The sequence below is a fragment of the Triticum aestivum genome, chromosome 6B (genome assembly GCF_018294505.1).
Source record: "Triticum aestivum cultivar Chinese Spring chromosome 6B, IWGSC CS RefSeq v2.1, whole genome shotgun sequence".
NCBI lineage: Eukaryota > Viridiplantae > Streptophyta > Magnoliopsida > Poales > Poaceae > Triticum > Triticum aestivum.
The window spans coordinates 203,071,801-203,091,834 of NC_057810.1; the positions used below are offsets into that span (position 1 = coordinate 203,071,801).

The 20,034-nt window shown below is 47.0% G+C and overlaps 1 long non-coding RNA gene across 2 annotated transcripts; it reads left to right on the forward strand.

Moving 5' to 3' along the window:
* Nucleotides 1-14,450: 14,450 nt before the first annotated feature.
* LOC123136570 (uncharacterized) lies at nt 14,451-19,642 on the forward strand. Of its 2 annotated transcripts, XR_006467076.1 has the most exons (3): nt 14,451-14,922; nt 18,393-18,437; nt 19,152-19,642. It is a non-coding gene; the product is annotated as an uncharacterized lncRNA (long non-coding RNA). The 2 variants fall into 2 exon arrangements; XR_006467077.1 differs by having other exon boundaries at nt 14,451-18,437.
* The last annotated feature ends 392 nt before the right edge of the window (nt 19,643-20,034 follow it).

The window sequence follows — 20,034 nt, forward strand, 5'->3', positions numbered from 1 at the left end:
GATGGCCGGTGCGGCGGCGGACTGGCGGTGGGGAGTGGTTTCAGGGAGGGCGGGCCGGCCGCAGGTGGCGGGGGCTGGCGGTCCGGTCGGTGGTGGCTGGCGGCTAAGGGGGGGTGGAGTTTGATGATAAACTGGAGGCCCTTGATTTCGTATCCAACGGCTGGAAAATCTAATGACCAGAGACGAAAAAGTCAGTCGACTGACGTGTAGCCTCACCCCGCACGTACACAAGCACGCACGCAAGACACGCACGCATGCAGGCGTGCAACACTGACACGTACACATAACGTACACACGCACGCATGCTGGCATGCAACACTGACACGTAGACATGCACTCACAAACACACGCACGTACGCACCCATGCATGCAACACTGAAACGTACCCTTGCACGCACGCAACACTTGCACGCCTGCATGCACACAGCACACGACGCAAGACACACGCTCAACCTATACGTGCATGCACCCTTTGTTAAGGACATGGATTGTTACGGGTATTAATCAATCTTATCTGTGATAAGCAGAACATTGATGTTTGCAGTGGTCTTTATGAATCACAACGTATCGAACGGGCTAGCAACATAGTAGGCTTATCTACATGAAAAAGATGACATCACACTCAATGAACAATCATCGGTGTATGAAATGCCCGCTTCTGACCGCCCTGGCCCACCAAAGGTTCCTCTGCTGTGCGCTGCCTGCGTTGGGTCACTGACATGCAGGCCATGCACCCAAAGAGCCCACACGTCAGTGGAAGAACGGCGCGGTGTCCTAGGTCAGAGTCAAGGGCACCACTCGCGGCACGTCCGCCTGAACACGCCTCCGTGCCGCATTCAAATGCCTCCATGAAACCCGCCAGTGTGGAAGACGAGAAACCTACTCTGGACACACGTTCGTTCATGACCAGGCCAGTGTTAAACGCAACGCCGGCCGAGCTCCTCCCGTCCGCCGTCTATTTAATCTCCTATTTAAACGAGGCCAAATGCCGGCCAAGAATTGCACACCTCCGCCGCTCCCCTATCTCCTCCACCATTTTTTCCACTCTTACAATGGCTTATGAAGAGTAGTTATTCTGCATCCAAGCCGGCTGGGTAGCCCACTGGATACGAGCTATGCAGCTCACTGATCCACCTCCCTCCCCTCGCCCGACCGAGCCAGATGCCGCCCCAAGCCGGCGCACGGTTCAGCAACTCGCCGCTCCAGGCCAGCTCGACGAGGAGCGGCGCACGGGGCGTCGTTGCTGCCGTCCACGCCGTAGCCTCGTACCGCGTCTCCCATTTCTGTGGCCGAGACTTTCATGCCGGCGGCGGTGCCATGCAAGCAGCGACAGAAGCGGGGTGCACGGAGAGCGATGAGTCGGTGGCCAGTGCCTCCGCGTCCGCCGCCATCATCGAGGAGAAGTAGAACACGGGAGGCCGCCACTGCTTGGGTCCCATGAAGGCCACCGCGGAGGCGACGCCGGCGTACACAGCAGGTGTCTTGACGGATCCTTTTGTTGCGAGGACCTTCGTCGACCCCGCATGGGCTCCACGGAAGATGGCAATGTTAGGATGAACTCGAGTCGGTGCCGACCATGGCAAAGTAGTGGCCGGTGATGAACTTGAACCGGTGCCGGCCACCATCATCTTTGGCACCAGCCAATGATATCAGTTCGGGAGTGGGGAAGCGAGCCGTCCTTTGCGCTAAAGCATATACCTCGGGGCTCCCGGCAGTCCGGTGATCGTGCTGCCGGACATGAGGAACACAAATTGATTGGCGGGTGACCATTTAGGCTAGGTATTATATACTTGTGCTGTCCAGAACTAGCACCACGTAGTTCATTTGAATGTAATGAAATCCGTCATGTTTGTATGAAAATCTGGTATTTTATATGAAATATCAGTTTGTCTACGTGTTTGCGTGAATTTCGTCCGGTTGGTTGAGTTGCTGTCATAATGTGTGCGGCTACGGTTGGATGGCGTAATTTGCGGGTCACCGGTCGGTCTGCGGGCGGCTCGGGCAGTGTTGTGGGACAAAAAAACACAGCTCGTGCGAGCTCGTCTCCAAGGTGCGCACTGGGGGATGCATGACAACATGAGCACCCGAGCCATTCCTCGTTCATCGGTGGCAAAGACACCGGTGGACAAAAGGGTCGCCAATATTTTGGCTACCCTGGGCAAGATCCAAACAACCCCTTCCAACAGATTCAAATCCCTCGTTCGATGTGGAATTTTGCCATGTGTTGTTTTCATGGACTAGCAAGATGTCCGTGCATTGCACGGAACATCAAGATGCATTTTTTTACAAACTCCCGCATGCATGCAAGGGATAATTAATATCCTCCTTTGCTAGTACCACGAGGCAAACACCATTAATATTGCATCGATTAGTGTTAGTGGCCTTGTATATCTGCAAATTGTTATTTTGATAGTGGCCCCTTGTATATAAAAATGGCGGGAGAAAGATGAGAGATAAGGTGAGGAGGAGTGGGGCGTGGTGGTGACTGGTGGTCAGACTGGGCGGAGGCATGGGGATGGACGACACATTATGTCCAGGTTTGTATCTCTCTCTCACACACCCACGTAGGTGGGAGGCGTGCACGAAGAGAAGAGGTGCACGCACGGCGCACGTACTCCCATCTCTTTCCCAACCACACCTGCGCGGGTACACGGTGGAGCTCAATTCTGTACGAAAAAGGTAGCCCACGTGGTAATTTGACACGTGTACTGGTTGTCCACTTGGTGGAGGGAGGATCATCTACCACGGGTAAACAAACAAATTGCGACTTGATGTGTTATGTTAAAAAAAGAGGCAAACCATGTGGGGCCTACCTTAGAGGCAAGGCTCTATACACTGGAGTACTTTTGATGTGTCCCGTCAACTCATAGAACGAGGAGAAGCTTGCTTAGTGTGCCGTCTCCCCCGCCCACGGGCGCGGTGGCTCGCAGGATGAGGTTAAGCTTGCTTACGAGTAGTAGTAGTAGTACTCCTACTACTGTACGCCTTACGCCCGCTCCCTCGCCCACGCGCACGGTGGCTCGCAGCATGAGGAGAAAATTTTACTACTCCCTCCGTTTACTCCTCGTCCCTACTACGTACCTTGGTTAGTACTCCCTCCATTTACTTATACATGGACACTATAAAAAATACATTTTGCATCTATACAAGGCCACAAATAGTAATCGAGACAAAAGTTACTACTCCCTCCTTTCCAGTTTATGGCTCAATTTCAAAATCTCTCCAACTAAGGTAGACGGTGAGTGGTCGAATTAATTTCGTAGTTTGCACAAGTAATTAGTACGCTCGTTTTTTCTCAAGAAGTTATGTTTACTGAGGCATTAATTAGAACGAATGCATGAATGACCACTAAATTTCCATGAACTTGTACATGCATTGGTTAGTTTCCTCTTGACACTGCTTGCGTCGGGTGATCTAACGCACCTCGAAATCCAACATGTAATGGTACTACTACTAGTATAGTACAATTGAGACTTATCAAACGGAAAAACGAATGTTTTTTAGATGAGCCCTATAAACCCTAGTGGGTACATACTCCGTAAAAACAGATTTTCCAAAATTAAGTCGCTCCCTTTCATGAATTCTGTAGTATACTCCTCCGTTGACTCTCCCTTTCATGAATTCTGTACTTCCTGTGCCGACATGTGGGACATATAGCAATCGGGTCGCCGTGTCAAGCACCAAATAACAGTGCAGAACAGCAGGGGGGACGCACCCCGCTCGTACCGGCCCAGTAGTAGTAACGAGCAATAAGACGTCAAATCACAATGCCGCACCTTCCCAGACGGACGAAGCAACCATTATTTCACACTTCGGTTCGCCATCATCTCAAACCACGTAGTATTGCTTCTGCCTCAAAAGGGACACGCGCATCGCCTTGGTACATCATGACACGTGGGACCGCATGACAGGCCATGCTCTCCCGCCGATCGCTCTGTAAAATCACCTCATTTTTACTATACTTCCTCCGTATCGGTTTACTACATAGCATGCATGTCGTTCTAGGTTGAGAATTTAACTGGCTATATATGTGATGAATAGTACTCTAGCCTTTTAAAAAATATAGTACGGTAGTACTATCGATGGATTGCGCCATGGAGCAAAAATTGAAATTAAAAAAAAGGTGGTACATATAGAGAGCGCTTGTCGCCAAATTATGCATATAGTACTATTAAAAAGCTAGTACGTGCTTAATTGGGGTGCTAAATTCTATTAAAGAAATACTAGTAGTATGTACATACTAAAGAGTTAAAGTGACGAGAAGAAACATAACATAGTTCTGCTGGGGGCTCAGCGCAACACACCCCTCAAATTAAACTAAGCACACCTGAAATTAAACTATGCAACTAATCCGGTAGACACTGCATTAGAAGTTTAGAACCACCATGAGCAACGACACTGCCACCTTACTCGGAGTCCTTGTCCACGTCCTCGACTTCGTCCTTGTCCCTCTTCCTCTTGGCCGATACTTCTTTGCTTGAACCGCACACTTGGCTATTGCTCTTCATCCAACCCTTATAGATATTGAAACAAAGGTAGCCATCCATTGCAGCGTAGTGGATGTGGTCTATATCTAGTACATTCCGCTTCCATGCATGACGATGAAACATGTAATGAGGTTTCTCCAGTTTACGGTACGAAGGATGAACCATGGCTCCTGCTAGGGTCAGCATTGAAGGCTGACGAGAGGGCAGCAGCCGATTCTTCTGGAGGTCGAAGGGGTTTCCTACAACGAGGCCTATCCGAACCAGGACTTCTTTGTCGTTCTTAAAGTCTACAATAACGAATTTCACTGTTTTGTCCTTGAGGAAGTTCTTAAAATCCTGGCACTCAACGTCGGCATGGCATATGTGGTAGACCAAGCAAACGTTACGTACGCAAACCCGGATCATGATGGGCTTCTTCCTCTCTTCGTCCTTTAGATCCTTCTCTCGTCCCAGGACTATGGTGTACTCAACATCTAGCCCAGCGGCCCACTCATCATCTGAGTTTTCGAACATGCGTCTGAAGCGAGAAAGGCATCCTTTCACCGTCGCGGAAGAATGGGTGTAGATGACGTCGAACTCATCGCCGGTGATGGTTCTAACCTTGTACTCACCGCCAATCATGGAGATATGGGACGCCATGGATTTGGGAGGAGGGTTAGAATTAGTGGAACTGCCGTAATGTGAATGGACGGGACGACTAGGAGCGAACCGCCATAGTATTGAAGGACGTGCGGGGACGAGTAGGAGCGAACTGCCAGCGTGCGAATGGTAGGGTAGTGGCTTTCCATTCTCCCATTATACGGGCTTCCGAGAGCCCTTGGATCTGAGATCGAACAGTTGCATGACGTGATTCTAGACCTATGGGTGAATATCCTATCCTGGAGGGTTATTCTGCAAATTTTCAGCAACTTAGCATGCGACCGTTTGATCTCAAATCCAAGGGCTGCCAGCAGCCCGTATCATGGTTGCGCCTACCACGACCGTCACGTCGCTCGCGCGGTCGCGCCCTTGGAGATTTAACACGGTGCGTTAGGCTATCTGATGTTGGCATGTCATACATAGTCATCACTTAGTCACTCATACTACAAGAAGGTTGGCTATAAGTGTATTTAGTTTTTTACTTCTCTCTATCTCTTTCTTTGTACTCCCTCCGTCCCATAATATAAGAACGTTTTTGAAACTAGTGTAGTGCCAAAAACGTTCTTATATTATGGGACACATGGAGTACTAGTATTTATTGCATTTTCCAAGGAGTGACCTCTTCCAATGAAATGGTGTTGCTAAGTTTGCTTCATTTAATTAGCTATAGACTCAAAATTGTCTTTTCACCTAGGTACACGCGCTTAGCACTGTTTCTTCCTTGGATCACCAAACTAGTCTCTCTCTTCTTAATTAACTTGCCACATCAGACTTTATGCCTATGTGGCAAGCTTAAGCACCTGTAGGAGCAAGTAAAAGTAAGTACAATAGTGCGCTTTACATGGCATTTTTGCATATGTGGAGGAAAGGGAGGCAAGGAAAAAGTGGAGAAGTGGGCTCTCATGCAAGAGCCAGCCTCTACTACATGGTGGAGCATTGGGAGAGGCACCTGTATGGAGGTGGTCAGGAATTGGGAGACTCACGCCGGTCCTAGCGCCGCAGTTAAAATGATAATGGCAAGTCAAATCACGGGGCCCCACCTGTCCAGCAGTAACTCGCTGTCAAATCACACAACCCTACGTTTGCAGCAGCCTACTCCCCCGTCTTCTCGCGTCTCTGTCGAACCGACTAGGCGGAACTGCCCCGCCGCCTACCGCGCAGGAAAAGCCTCGCCCTCGACTTTTAAATACAACTACATCCGCTTAATAATCCAATGATATACTTTTTTGACATAGTAGCTCATATTTAGTTAGTCAAATGGATGACCTAAAACTACGTGCAGGCCCTATAAACCGAGACGCCTAAATATAAAAAACCGAGACAGAGAGGGTAGTTCAGCACATACCTTTTTAGATCAATATAGTCGGGATTCACCAAGGAGCAAAACCAAGTGGTAGGCTGCTCCTGTCGTGTTGGCGTAGCAACTTAAGCAGGGTCAGTGCGCACACGAAATGGCGACACACTTAACAGGAACCCTTTGGCCGACATGTGGCTCATCCACCGTCTTGTTCCACGTGCGATGCGCCAAATTACAGTTCGAAGCAGCGGTTGGAATTGGGGGCACCCCGGTCGTAGCGCCGCAGTAGTAGAAAATGAGCGATGAGGGGTCAAATCACAAAGCTCCACCTTTTCCGCATTAAGCTGGACGGACGAAGCAACCATCATTTCACTCTAGGGCGCAAGAGCATAAAGAAAAGAGAAAACAATGATGCGTGCGGCAGCTACCTAGGGCACCCTAGGGTAAGGGTCTCCACTACAGATCCTTTTTTTTTTTGAAAGCGCCTCCACTACAAATAGGCTTCTCCCTCATCCTCTTGAAGAAAATCGATGATGAGTGCGGCGGTAGGGTTTGTAGGAGTACTACGGCATGCGGGGCCACGTCGTAGTAAACGGGTTCGAGTCGACGCCTTAAATATGTGTGGGCCGCTTGGTTTTACGGGAACGAGGCAGCATTTTGGGTTCGCGGACCAGTGGAGATATAGTACGTACAAAAATTTGTGGACGTAGGTTCGACCGAAAGGCAATGATGCATGGGCCCTGCATTTTGATATACCCGGGGCCGCGTGAAATTTTCTACTCTACTCAAAACTAGTAAGGTACACATATATTGAACGCATGAGATTTCGAAACCAAATTATGAATAAATACACACTATAGCATGTAAAGCTTTGAGTCATATATGCATGATGTAGATATTCGTTTAGTTCTTATAGTTCATTTCATTCAAAATCAATTAGTTTTATAAAAAACTAGCAAAGTGGCCCACTCGATGCGCGGGCTAGGATTTTGAAGTTAATTTTTAAAAAAAATATTATATAATTTGTCCATACAAAAGTTAAACCAAATGTGATGATATTATCAAGTATTAGAATTTTGTGAACTTTTTTCTTTCGTATGTTTGGTTGTTTATTGGTATATAAATATATGTGTTGTCCATTCTCATTTTCCATACTAATTGTAGTTTTATAATTGAGTGCATTTTTGTAATTATATTTGTATGTTCTAGTCTTAAGATCGACTACATTCTTCAAATTATATCTATATATATGTTTGCTAACATTTTTATCATGTTTTTTAGTTTTTTATAAATATAAATTTATTACCTTGTTTATTACATAATAGTTATCGCTGATTTAGTACACATCAACAACTAAATTGGAACAGAGGAAGTAGTCCTTGTTGCTTTCGTTTTAATGTAGTCATAATTTAAGTGCTAACGGTACCCAAGATTGGTAGATTTTTTAATTTTTTTTACTGAAATTGATTTAGATTTTTTATCGTCTTTTTTTTAGGGATAAACATTGCCGCATTTATTTAATCAAAAGCGTTCGGAATGTTATCCAAGATTACATCTAACACACAATCCGGGCTGACCCCCAACCAAACCTTGTAAAGTTCATCACCAACACCTACTTTAGCTAACCTATGCGCGGCAACGTTTGACGAACGACGAACCCAAGAGACTTTGAAGCTCTCAAACGAAGACAACAGCGTCTTCAACTTCTGAACCAATGGGCCAGCACTTGACATCTCCTTCTGCGGATTATTGAGCATCTTGATCACCCTCTGCGAATCCAGTTCGACAAGTATCTTCTGTGCGTTTATCTCCCTCGCTAGTTCAAGCCCATGCTTACAGGCGAGAGTCTCAAGCATTTCAGGGTCGCTAATGCCCCGGAAAAAATGGCATAGTCCCGCTCGAAAACCACCATGCTCATCGCGGATCACAGCACCAGCTCCCCCCTTGCCTCCGGCCCTTGAGACTGCCCCGTCCGAATTCATCTTTAGCCATCCCTCGTCGGGAGGATTCCACTTCTGCTTAATGTGCTGCTCTCACGGAGCTTTGTTGAGAGCATGGACAGCTCTCCGTTCGGTCATGTGGGACACCACGGCTTCTATGATTTCATGTGGCTGGGCTATTCTTTTACCATCTCTAGCTTCATTCCTCACTAGCCAAAGCTCGTATGTTGCTTGAATCATTGCTCCCCTTTCCTCATCAGAAGCGTCGGTGATCCACCCTAGGATCCAGCGAGCCAACGCGCTCTGGGAGTCGATCGGACTCGGTGGTTTAGCCACCATAACTCCCTTCTCCGAGCACAGAAGCTGCCAGAACAGGTTGGAGTGCTGGCACGACCAGAACCGGTGCAGCACCGTTTCTTCCCGTTCGCATACCACACAAAAAATCCCCGGTTTGATCCTCCGTCGGTGCAGTTCAGCCCCCACCGCCAATCCGTTACATATCAACCTCCACATATGAATTTTGGCCTTGGGTGGAGCATTAGTGTCCCACAACGCCATGTATCCTCTATGCGTCGCCGCTGAACTCGAGGACTCCGGCTGTCCCTTCCTCGCATTATCCAAAGCTTTCCGCAAATGATATCCAGATCTTACAGAATAAACACCGTTATGCGCATAGTTCCAAGAAAGATAGTCCTCACAGCTCGGGCCTCCAATTGCTATTTGCTGGATATCCTTCGCGTCATCCTCCGAGAACATCAGGTTTACTTTATCCATATCCCAGCTGCCTCCATCTGTTGTTATCAAGTGAGCTACGTTGGTGAGGCCCTAAACAAAGATTTGTCTGAGGGGTTTCATACTACCTGCCCGTGGAATCCAGTTGTCGTGATGGATGTTCACCGCAGCTCCATTACCAATGCGCCAAACGAGGCCCTCTCGTAGCAGGTCCCTTCCCCACAGAATGCTACGGAAGGTGAATGAGGCCGATGCTGGTGCTGTCGCTGTCAAGATCGAGTCTGCGCTGAAGTAACGTGCCTTAAGCACCCACGCACACAGTGAGGTAGGCTGCTGAAGGATCCTCCATGCTTGCTTTTCTAGCAGCGCTTGATTGAAGGCCTCTGGATCACGAAAACCCTTTCCCCCATCCCTCTTCGACGCACACATTTTCTTCCATGAAATCCAATGTACCTTACGTTCACCCCGTGTTTCCGCCCACCAGAATTTAGAAGAGATTGAGGTCAGGTTCCGGCATATCTTCTTCGAGAGCTGGAAACAATTCATAGTGAATGTAGGTACAGCTTGAAGCCCCGATTTAATAAACACTTCCCTTGCAGCCTTTGACAGTCCTTGCCCCTTGACGCCATTTACTTTGCCTTTTGCACTCTCTACCACATATCTAAAAGTTCCATCTTTGGACCTCCCAACCAGTGTTGGGAGTCCGAGATATTTCTACTTAATGCCTCCTCCTGGACACCCAAAGAATCCTTTAGCTCCTGTTTATCTTCCTCGATTTGCCCCTTCCCAAAGAATATTGAGGACTTCTGCAGGTTCACACGTTGGCCCGATGCCTCCTCGTACTTCCTCAAGATTTCTTTCAGCTTCTCCATGTTACTTCTCGTTCCTTCTAGAAAAACGATACTGTCATCCGCAAAGAGTAGGTGCGTAACATGGGGGCCAGTTGTTCCAAAGGTCACACCCTTTACATCCCTTTCCTGTTGTGCATGTTTGAGCAACGCAGAAAAGCCTTCGACGCAAAAGAGGAAGAGATAGAGGGAGAGGGGATCCCCCTGCCTGAGCCCTCTAGATGGGAAGAAGCCTCGTGAAAATCCTCCATTGAGCTTAACCGAGAAAGAAGCAGACTTCACACACCTCATGATCATAGAGATCCAATGGTTCGCAAAACCAAACTGCTCCATCATTTGTTGCAAGAAATCCCACTCTACCCGGTCATATGCCTTCATCATATCCAGTTTCACCGCACAGAACGGTTTCTTTCTCTTCCTCTTCTGAATCGCATGAACACATTCATAGGCAACAAGCACATTGTCCATGATCAACCGTCCTAGTACGAAAGCGCTCTGCTCCTCTGAGATAAGGACCGGCAAGATACCTTTTAGTCTGTTTGCAAGAACCTTTGTCGCGATCTTATAAAGAACGTTGCAAAGACTTATGGGCCTAAACTGTGATAGTAACTCCGGTGAGTTACACTTAGGAATCATGACAATGATCGTATCGTTGAAAGCTTCCGGCGCAGCCACTCCATTGAGAAAGTCCTTTACAGCCCTGCAAATATCATCGCGAACCAGCGACCAGTGTCACTGATAAAAAAGAGCCGGCAGCCCATCCGGCCCTGGTGCCTTGGTCGGCCCCATCTGGAAAAGAGCTTTTTCTATTTCTTCATCTTCAATGGGGGTCAAGAATTTCTCGTTCATATCATTTGTAACTAGTCTGTCGATATGCTGAAGAATGGTGTTAGCCTCCCGTGAGCCATCTGACTTAAAAAGATTCTCATAAAACGCCGCAGCCATGTCGCGCATCTCATCATCGACCATACACTTTGAGCCATCATCACGCCTTAGTGCCTTGATCGTATTTTTCCGCTTCCGATGCGAGGCTCGCTGCTGGAAATATTGAGTATTTCGATCTCCTGCCCGTAACCAGTCTACGCGGGACCGCTGTCGGTACATAACCTCTTCACGGGCATAAATCTCTCGGAGCTGCTCTTCTACGTCACGGACTTCCAGTGAAGAACCGGTAGAGAGGGCTCTGTTCTTTGCATCCAGGAGTTGCCCCTTGAGCGCCTTTATCTGACGTCTGATGGAACCAAACACCTCCTGCGCCCACCTTTGCATGGATCCTGCCATTGCATGGAATCTGCCGCATGCAGCCAATAGTCCCTCACCTTCAGTTCCCACCGCATTCCATGACTGCTCAATCATTGTGTCATATTGTTCATGCCTAGTCCAGGCTTCTTCAAACCGGAACGGCCGCACCCTTTCATTGCACCGCCTCGGAGCTGTCTCCTGCGCACGCACTAAGAGGCCTGGTGGTCCGATTCCTCCGTCAAGATGTGCTCGACCTCAGTTTCGGGGAACATTTGTAAAAATCCATCATTGCAAGTGGCACGGTCTAATCTAACCTGAATATTGTCCTCACCATCCCGCCTATTGTCCCACGTGTATGGGTAGCCAGAGAAGCCCAGATTTGCCAACCCGCAGTCATCGAGGCAGTCACGGAAGTCTTCCATCTGTGTAAAGCTTCTTATATTACCACCAATCTGGTCCGTCTGAAAAAGCGCCTCATTAAAGTCACCCAAACACATCCAAGCTAGATTATCCTGTCCCCGTAGGTATCGAATAGCATCCCAAGATTTTTTCCGTAATTCTGTCCGGGGCTCTCCGTAAAATCCAGTGATTCTATAGACTTGCCCTTCACATGTTACCTCCGCATCGATAAAGTATTGGCTCCACGGCCTCACATTTACCTGAATATGCTCCCTCCACCACAATGCCAGCCCACCACTTCGTCCCGCGCAATCAACTGCAATACCACTAGTAAATCCCAAACTCCACTTGACCCTTTCCATCGCCCTTGCCTTCTTCTTCGTTTCACATAAAAACACCACCGCTGGGTTGTGGGACCGTATCAGGTCTCGTAGCTCGCCTACTGTCAATTCCAACCCCAGTCCTCGACAGTTCCAGGCCAGATACTCATTGCTCCCTGCGGCCCTGGAGCGCAGGGTCCGCCGATGTCTCGTCGTTAGTTGAGATGCGTTCAAACACTGTAGACGTCTTGCGCCTCGTGTCGCGAATGAAAGCATCACCTGTCACCTGCCTGTCTAGCTCATCCTTGGCCATCCACACCTGTTTCGGTCCCCTCTTCCTCGTTCCTTGCTCCATTCCTCTCTGGTCAAATCCATGTTGTCGGGGTATATAGCCCGGTCGTGGCTTCCTCACATATCTGCCCCGTTGCCTTCTCTCTGAGCCATACCTCCATTGTTTACTCTGGCTACTCCCTTGTTCCCACACAACCTCCCGCCATGTGTTAAACATGTTATGTGCACCAGTGTGCCCCTCAACATCCCCACGCTGGTCACGATGCCCTCGGTTACGAGGTGAATATTTTACATCTTCCTTGCCCTTTCTGTCCCAGCGGCCATCTCTTTGATTCTCCCTCTGGTTCTGCATCTCGAAACATTTGTTTCTGTATTCATTCTCCCTCCGTTGTTCTAACCCGTGCCTCAGATCATTATGCTGCAGCTGCTCATCCATGTTCTTCCCTTTCCTGGGGCTATTTACCTCCTCTCTGAATTCTCGGTTCCCATCACCAGTGCGATGGTTCTCTGCCTGTGTATGTTCATCTCGTGATCTGGAAACCCCGCCTGTGCGGGCGTCCCCCGATCTAGCAAACTCAGCTTGTAGATTACGTTTAGTTTGGCCACTTTTCCTTTCATTATCACTTTCCGTGGTCCAATTGCTTCCTTCACTGTTATTACTATTAGATGCATAGCCAAACATGCCATCCTTCCCTTTGCCATTACGCCCCGGTGACGCCCTCAGCCATTCCCCCCATTGAGACGAAGAGTCCAGCGGAGGCTCGCATACACCATGTGCATGAACAAGTCTGCCGCAGTCAAAGCAAAAATGAGGTACCTTCTCGTAAAAAGGCCATACCACGTACCCTCCTTATCCTCCGGTGAGGATTTAAGGTGAAAACCTCTAATTAACGGATCATAGACTGAAATTTTAGTGCGGACCCCTAGCTGATTTCCTCTTGCTAAACCTTCTTTGTCTACATCCACTTTAACAGTCTTGCCCAACCAGTTTCCAAGAGCCTCACCAAACACTTTAGTCCTTCGGTCCGGTGGAAGGTCAACCACGCGAACCCAGACATCTATAGACTCAAACACCATCTCTGATGGCCTAGTGTTACCTTCATAATCCTTTAAAATCAGAACATTAAAATCATACTGCCAAGGCCCATTGTTCAGAGCATGTCTCCAATCTCCCTCGCTACCAAAGTGCACCACAAATTTATTCCCTCCCAAATCCCTGAACTGAGCTTCACGGTGCAAACCCCACGCTCTATGCATAGTTTTCTCCAAAGCACTTCTCACCATTGGCTTCGGTGAATAGACTTTGCCTATTGCCGACCATCGAGAGCTTTTCGGAACCACTTGCTCTGGCTCAGCAAAAACCATCCCCGTAGCCTCTTTATCCATTAGAACCATCCCACCTAGCCTCGTAGAGAGGCTTGACGTTGGATCCGGAGTCTTGCATTCTATTGGCGATTTAGAACTCCCTCGACTCGCTGGGTCTCCACGACTGCGGAGAGGAGTGCTCGTTGCCGCTGCATCCGCCGTGGTCGTATTTTTGTTGGTTGACCCCTTCGCTGTGTTTCGCCCATCTGCCCTGTTCACCGGAGTTCTCTTGTCGCCAGTCGTCGGCCTCGCCGGAGTAGCCATGGTCGCGTTCGCCTCCGTTCTTGGGTTGGATCCACCTCTAGCCGAACTAGCGGCGGCATCCTTCTGTGTTGGCTTAGCCGCCGCCTTAGTCCCAGATGCCATCTTCGTCTCCGGAATCCTCGTCGCGTTCCCGTCCTCCCGCTCCGCCATCAGCGTCGCCTCTAGCAGAGAGGAAACACCACCAGTCCGTGGCCAGAGATGCGCCGTCGCCGCTCCGGCCACCACTGTATTCTCACCACCCCCGCCGGCGAAAACCCTAACCCTAGCGTAGTCGCGCGATCGCCAAGCAATCGCCCCAACTATCGCCCAAGCGTCTTCCGTATATGCATTTGTTTTTATAGACGTGCACAGCAGTACCAAGGGTGAGCGTACTGTGTTAAAAAAATTACGAAGTGAGGACTCTGGGAGAGCAAATAATATATTGTTAAAATATAAGCCGCCCTTTATATTTTAGCTATCTAACCAATCCATTACTCTTATTACCAAAGAAGTTTGATATATTTTATCTTGCCCTTTGTCTTAATATGAGACACGTGCACTCACAATAGGTAGGTGTGTGTACTACTCCTTCAAAACGTCATTAGTTTAATGGGTCCCACCATTATTATTCTCCACTTTCCTATTCTATAGACTCCTTGACTTCTCCGTTCCTGTTTTCCCATCCATCTCCTCCGATCTCCTTTCTCTTTTCCTAAATCTTGCTTCTCACTCTAAAATTGCTGCTGCTGGATATCTCGCATCAGCTTTCTTTGCTGATTCACTTCATGGAGGTTTATCTTCCTCACCTGGAGCCACCCCCGCAGCTGGTTATGGCACATGTTCAGCATGGACGGCGGCTTGTCTTTGTCCTCCTACGCCTCTTCGGTCGCCTAAGCTTGTAAAGGGCGGCGGCGGCGTCCATGCAGTTTCTTTGGTCGCTGATTTCATCTCCGGCGGACCTGCAGCCCTCTTGCATCTAGCTTGAGTATGAGATTGCTGGCTACATTTTCTTTCACAAGTGCGCAAAGCAGACACATCGTTTCAATTTCTGCTCGAGGTAGCCCGGCACATCATCCTCATCCTTCACAGTGGTAACATTCTTCAAAGTTCGACCTGAAGGTCCCTATTTTTTCTTTTCCGACTCTGTAATTTATCCCCTTTTTCTTATCTTTTTCCTCTGGTTGTGCGGTTGAAACAATATAATGTAATCAACGAAATGACTTTTAGTGGTAAACATTTCATAATTTTTCTTTCTAATCTCGGAAAAACATATGTTTTTTTGTAAGTGCTCTATAACTGTTGAATAAGGTAGTACATAGTAGCTAGTAATAAGTTCATGAAAATTTTAAAATTTACTTATATGTATGAGCAGACATACCAATCAAAATTAGTACTATATATATTTTTTAGAGAAAAGACTTGGCCCGAGCCTGAAGTAGGCTCGGACCTAACCCGGCTTTGAATTAACAAAGCCGTCAACCGGCCAGGATTACACGAGCAGCATACAAACGACACAAAAACGAACAACAAAAAAAGCCCGAAAGATACAAGGGGGCACTGTGATCTTACAACACCTCGGAGAGCTAGTTACAGGAGATACTAAGAAAGAGCACAACTAGCATCAACCGATGACCGCAACCCTCAGGCGCCGAAGACACGGGAGGAACGCCGCTGGGACAATGAGTGGGCGGCATGAACATGGTTATGCTTTTGAAAAGCTTGGGGACAGCACCTCCCTCCACTGCCAAAGAGGGCCACCACCCTCTCGTCTTGGCTCGAAAGACGCCGTACCGTCGGACATGGGAGACGCTCACCGAGAGCTAGAGAATGCCGCTTCCCAGATACAAAGCAAACACAAGTCATGACCTCCTTGACGAAGAGAGCACACCAAGCCGGCCACACCATCACGCGCCAAGAACGTCTGAAGGCTGCAGGAAAGCCGCCGAGCAACAACAGAGAGGTGGACAGCGGGACAGCGAGAGGCACTGCACCTGCTGCCGGCCAAAAACCCCACCTTCAGCAACCCTATGCCCGAATCCACACTCCCCAGGCAACGCCTCCATGGACGGAACGACACACATGGCGCCGCCGCTACCCAATCCGGCCGGATTTTGGGTTTTCACCCGGGAGAGGAAACGGAGGTGGGGAGAAGGAGACCACGACATCGCCTCCAAGAAGGAAAGGTCGCCCAAGGCCGACGTCGATGCCGGGCCGAACCAGCCGGCCAGGGGTTTCCCCCGGTCCCGATCTGCAACACCAGCCCCAAACTCCGCCGGATCCAGCGACCAGCCGCGGGAAAACAAGCGCAGAAGGGGAGGGAGCGAATTAGGGGCGGCAAACCTCCAGATCTGGCGAGGAAGAGGAGGCCTCCACGCTGTAGCCACCAGGCGCCGACGCCCCACCACCCCCGCAGTCGAGGACGCCGGCCAGAGCCCTCCGCGAGCGCTGTTCAGGGCAAGAACGGCGACGCCACGCCGGCAGGGGCCGCCGCCCCTGGGATCCAGATCCTCCGATGCAGGAGCGACGAGGGCCTCGCCGCCACCGTCACTGGCGGCCGCGCGGGCTTGCCCGGCGACCACCTCAGGTGGCGACGAGGAGGGAGACGAGGGGTGGGGGAGGCGGCGCTCGGGAAACCTAGCCGCCGCCCGAGTCGCCCGGTCAGGCGACGCGGGGGCCGAGAGGGAGAGGACGTGTCGGACGGTCTTCCACTCAAATTAGTACTATATCGGTATATTAATTTATACTAATCCAAATTAGAACACGGAATGGAACTTTGTGTTTATCTTAAAAATAATACAAGGAAGTATGTACTTTTGACCTCACCGCTAGATTTGTTTCTTTTCACAACTCTTCATGGTTTCTTGTCGGTAGGGCCTTTTGACATGTTTACAGTTTTGTTCGCAATCTTTATATGAATCATCCTCTTTGGTAATTATATCTGAACCTGCAGCTCAAATGTTCTGTACCTCCTTGTCAAATAGATTTTCCAGTTTTTTTGTCGGCTTTATCATGTAATAATAGTAGTATTAATATATACAGAAGAGGGAAAATAATTTGAATGAATACCTATCGAACAGATTTTTCTCTATAAGAACTTTTTGTTATTTCACGAAGCCTTTCTTTTCAAATCCTGTTTACATCTCTTACGTTTTGTCTCTCGTTTTATCTTCTGCGAAACAGTTTTTGGCTCTGCCTGTGTGGTTTGTGATGTCATAAATAAATACGCCGTAAAAACTATTAATGCATATACAGGGTGACAATGTTTTCAATTTGTTACCTTGTCATCAGGAGCTTAAGTTTTAACAATTGGTTTTCTGCTATTTCTGGAAGCAAACATTGACACATCTTTTTCATATTTTTGCTAGACTTCTGTCTCTATGTCGTCCATTGTTGTTTTTTCTTAGATGATTTAGAAGTTACCTTTCTGCACATATCCTTCTTCTCATCTTTTGTCGCAGTCTTGGAAGAGTGGTTGCCCGATAAAAGTAAAATTATTTTTTAATTGTTTAAAGAAAAATGTGCACACTTGTGACAGCTAAACCATTAATTAGTGGCAATACCTCATTATATGACTTCTGTGTAATAGAATTTGAAGAACCCTGTGTATCTTGCCTTTCCAGTATGCCCTATAAAGAACGTACTGACTTTATAAGTTCATAAACCATTTAAAATACTGAAATGTGCATGTGCATACCTCTTCAACTATTTCATTTGAATATTCCATCTCAAGTTTGTTGTCAACTTCAAAAGTGAAGCTCGCTTTAAAATATTCCATGCACTCTTAGATTCCTTTAATATGAAATAGCCAACTATAGCCCCACTATAGCTGATTTGAAGGACTGCTGCTATTTGGCATAGCCCGCTATTTGATACATTGGTTCATACCTAAGCACTGTTTATCTATATTCACCCTACTCTACAAGGTATCACTATCAGCAAATTCGAAATGGTAGTATAAAAACTTGGATTTTTCTCCATCCACTTCCTTCACTGTTGTATAAAAAAGAAACTGATTTTAAGATTGTTCTTCAATGGTCGGTATTTTTCATACTTCCAGACTTTGAAGGTCTTAGCTATGTAGATGGAGTCCTCTTTAATTTTTGCTTTAAATTTATTGACCAGTTTGCTCCCAATAGAAGCATGGATCACATTGCCCTACATAGAGAGAAAACATTAACAAACTTTGGTAAAGGAAAACTGAAGAGACATTATATATGTAATACTTGCACCTTATATATATATATAAATCAATCAGTGCTAATGAGTTCATTAGTCAATAAGTTAATTGTGTCCAAAAGTCTTAAAACTTTGATTGTCCATGTCTCGTTTCGTGTAGTCAATGCATTCAATGGTGTAGGTGCCATATTCTTTGAGGCCCTAAAAATATAAGAAAAAATGTTGATTAGTAAAGTAAGTAATATAATGCCATGCAAGCTTTATAAATACAAAAAATATTGTTGCAACTGCCTCCAGTGATTTTGTGACAACAAAAAAGATTGATGATTTTTTAGACTGGAATAGATATATGAAATCATAGTAGATTAATAAATACAATTTTATTAACAGCTGGTCTAAAAATTTTGTTTTAGATGAAGCTGCTGGCATTACGACAGGAACCCACTATCGAATTTGAGGTTGGTCAAATATGAAAACCATCTATATATGTTTCTCTATATTGCAGCAAGCAACCCCATTCGTTTCTGTTGTAGCTGTAGTATGGATCTAGTCTTCTAGAGTATATTATCTTTAACATGAATACACTGGAACCAACATCCATGGCATCAACTTTCGGTAGATGAATAAAAGTATGAACGTGCAAGTTGCAACCATTAAGATATGAACGTGCAACCATTAAGATAGGAACCCATACCCATAGAATTGCATTACTTAATGTAGAATACAATTCGTAGTTTCTTTTGTTTCTACATAACAAACCTTGTGAGGTAACATGTCTAATCTTTTAAGATTAGCACTGCCAACACTATAATTGAAGTATTATTGATCCCTTAAGAGGTCTGATCTATAATATGAAAACCACTGATGTACCATACATGTTACTCTATGTCGCAGCAGGAAATCCCACTTGTTTCTGTTATAGTTGTAGTATAATTCTAATTTATAGTATATTACCTTAACGTGAATACACTGGATGCACCATTCATGACATCAGCCTTCTCTAGATGAGTAAAAAGCATGAACGCTACACCATTAAGATAGGAACCCACACATATAGAATTGTACATAATCAACCTTCTGAGGTAACATGTGAAATCTTTTTAGATGAGCGTTGCTTGAGCATAATTGAACTATAATTGATCCATTAACATGCCTCATCTATTTTTTTGCAGATTGTACTTACTTGATATGGTCTGATTGCTCGACGGAGCTGGCTTGTGCCCGTTGGAGGAAGACAATTCCGAAGTGCCACTGGTTGTTGGAAGTGGACCTCGAAGTGTTGTTTGTTAGAGGAAGATAATGTAGAAATTGTACCCTAAAACCTAGAGGACAATGAACCTCTGAGGCTTTGCAGATTGTACTTACTTGATATGGTCTGATTGCTCGATGGAGCTTGCTTGTGCCCGCTAGAGGAAGACAATTCTGAAGTGCCACTGGTTTGGTAAAGTTGACCTCAAAGTGTTGTTCGCCGGAGGAAGATGATGTAGAAATTGTACCCAAAACCTAGAGAACAATGAACCTCTGACGTCGTGGAAGCATTGCATGGGGAGGTAGTCTAGGGATGGCTGAGTTTACCAAGTTTGCACGATGGAAAGAGAGATATTCTGTTTGCAGAGATTGAATCTTTGTACATTATTGATGATAGTTTGGATTTGTTTGGGGATATTGTACCTGCATGCTGCATGCGTTAGTTTTTTGGGAATTGTCTCATCGCTCATGGTATGGTACAATCTGTACGTGTGGGAGATGCAAAAAAACATGTACGTGTGGGATGGCCCAACTTGTATGCGTTTTTTTAACGTCGTATGTTTTTTTGTTGAACGTCCAACCTGGGATCGTGAAATCTGATCCCTCGTGGGGTGGCCTTGCCTGGGTTCGTGAAACTAAACGTGAAGTCCTTATCTCATGGTATGGTCCCACCTGGTTTATGAAGATCTAACGGTTGTACTTTGTTGACTGGGTATACACACACCGAATTAAAGGTCAGATATTTCTAATTATTGTGGGATTTTCTAAGCTAATTATCTTTATTTTGGTAACCCCATCAAGTACTTT